Raw genomic sequence first — 5032 nt, 5'->3', positions numbered from 1 at the left:
GTAGAAAGGATTCCAAGGACAATATGGTTCGGGTTACCTACCAGGTTGCCTTCTGTTGTGACTGCGCCTTCGGGGATTATGGATGATGGTGGTGGGATCAGGAGAGGAAGGAAAAACCCTCGCGAGGAGGGCTCATTGGAGGAGTTGCGCAAGAAAAGGATTAGAGAGCTTAATGGGGAATCTTCTGAGGAAGATTCAGATGGGGAGTTTGGGGAAGAAATGGATGCTGGTGAACAGGTGGTGGCTGGGGAAGTGGGCACTGAATGGGCACGGCCACCGGAGATGTCTGGGGAATTGGGGCCTATGGATACTACTGAACCTTGGGTATCTTCAGGAGCAGATCCCACTTGGGCTGCTTGGAGAAGGGAGGATGGGGTTGAGTGTGGGCAGGATGATTGGAACTCCGACGAGCAATTAGGCACGCCTGATCCACGAGCCCTAGCTGTGTGGAGTTCTGACTCTGAGTAAGATCCGGGACACCTGCTGTTTGGGTGTGGGTGTTTGGACACCCAAGAGGAAGGGGAATAAATTGGGAATGTTTGGTCACTTCACTTTGCGTGTGGCAAGGTGTTGCTGAAGCGCCATTGGGATTTCTGTTCGTTCAAGAAGACTGGACTGGGACTTTGCTTCTGATCTGCTGTTACCTTCATTGCCTTGGCTCTTTGTGCCATTTCGTGGACCTGGTTTTGATGACTGCATCCTTTTGGACACTGGACTGGAACTCGACCTTGCTTCTGCCTTCACCCTTTGATTGATGTCTACCCACGGCTCTTGACTACTGGCCTGCCCTCCTGACCCTGCTGCTGTCTCCTGTCCTGACCCTGGATCAACCTGACGACGCCTCTTCGCCTTTTCCTGGGAGCTCCTGGCATTATCTGCATCTTTGAAGCAGTTTGCTGTGGTTCCAGTTTATTTGTCCTCATACCAGTTTGGTGATTCTTTTGAGAACTGTCTCTTTAAATCCCCAGAGCCGGCTGCTTGCAACAGAAAGGGCTTGGACCCACAGTGCCTTTTGCATCGGCTCTAAGTTTGTTTTCCCTGGCTTTGTTTTCCTGTTTGGAGTTCCGGGTTTAAAGCTACTAATTGTAGCTCTTGGAAGGTTTTTGGAAGGTTCCAAATTTTTGTTTGTTTTGTCTATTTTTCTAAGCCAACTCAATTTGTTTAGAAGCTGAATTGAAGCACCTTTTTAGTTTTATCTGAATAATTTGCGTGGATAATCCGGTTGGCTTGTTAAAACATTATTTTGATATATTTTTGTTTGGACTACTTTTAAACACTGATAGTTAAGTGTTTAAAGCTATCTTCTGTGTTTATGTTTACTTTTTGGCCTATCTCCCGAATAAACTGTTTTGTTCGTTAATTGGCGTCTGACTCTTGACACCTTCTCCCACACAATCTGCCCCTTACAACACTGAGATCCTCTAGAGAACATTTGCTTCATCCATTCAGAACCCAACAGGCAGCTATCACACAGAGGACATTTTCATCAGTCACCCCAAGACTGTGGAATAACCTGCCAAAAGAGCTCCAACAGCTAAATTTAAGACTCAATTGAAGACCCATCTCTTTCAACAGGTCTACCCAGTCAACCTGGAATCATGAGGTTTTGTGTAATAAAGTCTTCACACAGAGCTCCCTCTAGCTCCATGGTGCTGTTCTCTGAATGCAGCTGCTACAACTCCACCACTGATAGCAGTGGTTGATATCAGCACTTAGAATTGCTTCCAAATTTGTTATGAAGTTTAATAGCCATGTCTATATTACTTATTACATGCCAACAACATAAACTCTGAGAAATTAACATTGTTTTCTGTTAATTTATTTCATTTGCTGGTGGCAGTAACTGAGATTTGTTTTCAATCATCTATTTTATTTATTTGTTTTTATTAATAGCAATTAGCTTACAAAATCTTATTACAATGCTTTTTCTCTGAATAGCTTAAGATTCTGTTAATGGAATGAATTTTATTTTAGTGTTTATTGTCACCACAAGCGTAGGTGTTTCTATGTTCTGTTTTAACACTGGGCAGAAATCAGACCATTGTCTCTCTTCTTTGTGCAGGTAAAAGATTATACTGTGCAGATAAATGTACACTTGCACCTCCTTTCTACCAATGTAGTTTTGCTGAATTCTTTTTGAACAAAAGCAATCCTTATCGCCTACCCTTTTATAAATTAAGCCTTCCTAAGGTCAGTTTTCTAATCTATATATATAAAAGAGTGATGGCATCACGGCAATTCACAAAACAACAAAAGTACAGGCCTCACAACCTCAAAATTTGACAACACAACCCATCATCCACGCCTCAAGGTTGATACAACAAAAATAAAAGAAAAATAAAGTCCTAATTAGAGGGAGAGCAATAATTTTTTTATCCAATTGCTGCCAGTTTAGAGGGCTAATCTCTGCCCACTTGGTTGCCTAGCAACCAAGGGACAGCCAGGTTTCAGTTAGGGGACAGGCAGATTTAGGCCTCACTTAGACTTCTTCCACAGATTATCTAATTTGCACTGGATTATATGGCAGTGCAGACTCAAGGCCCTTCCACACAGCTATATAACCCATTTATAATCTTATATTATCTGCTTTGCACTGGATTATCTTGACTCCACACTGCCATATAATCCACTTCAGTGTGCATTTTATACAGCTGTGAAGAAGGGGCCTCATATAATCCAGTTCTAAGCAGATAATTTAAGATTATCAATATACAGTAGAGTCTCACTTATCCAACGTAAACAGGCCGGCAGGATAAGTGAATATGTTGGATAATAAGAAGGGATTCAGGAAAAGCCAATTAAACATCAAATTAGGTAATCGTTATACAAATTAAGCACCAAAACATCATATTATACAACAAATTTGACAGAAAAAGTAGTTCCATGCGCAGTAATGCTATGTAGTATTTACAGTAGAGTCTCACTTATCCAACACTCGCTTACCCAACGTTCTGGATTATCCAACGCATTTTTGTAGTCAATGCTTTCAATATATCGTGATATTTTGGTGCTAAATTCATAAATACAGTAATTACTATATAGCATTACTGTGTACTGAACTACTTTTTCTGACAAATTTGTTGTCTAACATGATGTTTTGGTGCTTAATTTGTAAAATCATAACTTAATTTGATGTTTAATAGGGTTATCCTTAATTCATCATTATCCAACATATTCGCTTATCCAACGTTCTGCTGGCCCGTTTATGTTGGATAAGTGAGACTCTACTGTACTGTATTTACAAATTTACCACTAAAATATCACAATGAATTTAAAACACTGACTACAAAAACATTGATTATGAAAAGGCAGACTGCGTTGGATAATCCAGAACATTGTATAAGCGAATGTTGGATAAGTGAGATTCTTCTTTAATATGAAATAATTACTGGGATAGAATAATGCAGAACAATATAATCTCTAAAACCAGGACAGTAAATAAACAGGGGAATTCCACACAGGAAACAATCGGGGCCAGCTAACACCTTCCAACAAAGTATTCCCATCATCAAAGTCTGGCAAATCCTGTTTTCTCAGGGCCACAGACAGTAGAAGCACATAAAATATCGCAAACAACACCACTCTGAAAACAAGGGAATTTCAGACAGGAAACAATCAGGGCCAGCTAACACCTCCCAACAAAGTATTCCCATCATCAAAGTCTGGAAAATCCTCTGTTTTCTCAGGGCCACAGACAGTAGAAGCACATAAAATATCGCAAACAACACCACTCTGAAAACAAGGGAATTCCAGACAGGAAACAATCAGGGCCAGTTAACACCTCCCAACAAAAAATTCACTCAGGGAGGAAACAGCCAGGCTTTAAAGCTGCAAGGCCATTACATCCTAATCATTTTTCCTAATTGCAGCACTCATACTTGCCTCCAACAAACAAACAAAAAACAATCAGAAATATTGTATATTCACAACCTTTAGGAAATAATATCCCCTGATGGCGCAGCGTGTTAAAGCGCTGAGCTGCTGAACTTCTGGACCAAAAGGCCACAGGTTTGAATTGGGGGAGCGGAGAGAGCCCCCACTGTTAGCCCCAGCTTCTGCCAACCCAGAAGTTCGAAAACATGCAAATGTGAGTGCATCAATAGGTACTGCTCTGGCGGGAAGGTAACGCCGCTCCATGTAGTCATCCCACATGACCTTGGAGGAGTCTACGGACAACGCCGGCTCTTCGGCTTAGAAATGGAGATGAGCACCAACCTCCAGAGTCAGACACGACTGGACTTAATGTCTGGGGAAAACCTTTACCCTTGACCTTAACTACCACCAATTCCTCAATACTTTATTTCCCATACCACCAGACTTCGCCACAGCAACGCGTGGCCGGGCACAGCTAGTGATTTATATAATATATACCACTGTTTGCAACTGAAAGGAAATTTCACAAGCTATGCTATGAGAACATATTTTGCATGCCTAACAGCAGGTTGACTAAGCAATGGGCAATTGGATTATTTTTCAGGCATAGCAGTTAAAAGGTGGGAAACCTTTTGTGTTCAGAACTGATAGCTAAGGTGAGCTGAAAGCTATACCCTGCTATACCCTTTCAAAGAGTTCACGTAGCAACAATTTATTTCCAGGTAAGTGTACTCTTAAATATTTTCCCCCTCCAGCTGTTTATTTTTAAAGGAAATCACATTTGTGAGAGTTCAAGCTACATATCCTCCAAATGGTTCCACTGGTTTTCTCAATTAAACTCATTTCAGCTTCAGAAAAGCAGGAGCTTATTACAGCACCAAAGATGTAGCTCTTTCCTGTTCCCTAGTGATACCTCCATCACAGTTTGGGTACATATCTAAAGAGACATGCATCACGCTTTGTTTGTTTTGTTAATTACATTTACATTCCCTGCAACTCCTGCTTGGGAATATTTATGGAAATTTATTTCTCTGTGTTTGTACCTCTTTGGGCTAGAACTTGTATGGTTTGTTGCTGCCAGCCCATTCTGAACATCCTGGTGCTGGGCCAGGATTTCCTTGAGAGCCAAGAAAGTGGCTGGCTATGCAATTCAAGTATC

General features: G+C 41.3%; 1 protein-coding gene across 4 annotated transcripts in view; it reads right to left on the bottom strand.

Annotated features, from left to right (window-relative positions):
• erbb4 (erb-b2 receptor tyrosine kinase 4) overlaps positions 1-5032 on the bottom strand; it is a 1019841-nt gene that overhangs the window by 887712 nt on the left and 127097 nt on the right. The window lies entirely within an intron of this gene.

The sequence above is a fragment of the Anolis carolinensis genome, chromosome 1 (assembly GCF_035594765.1).
Source record: "Anolis carolinensis isolate JA03-04 chromosome 1, rAnoCar3.1.pri, whole genome shotgun sequence".
In the NCBI taxonomy this organism is placed as follows: Eukaryota; Metazoa; Chordata; class Lepidosauria; order Squamata; family Dactyloidae; genus Anolis; species Anolis carolinensis.
This window is presented reverse-complemented; position numbering and strand designations above follow the sequence as displayed.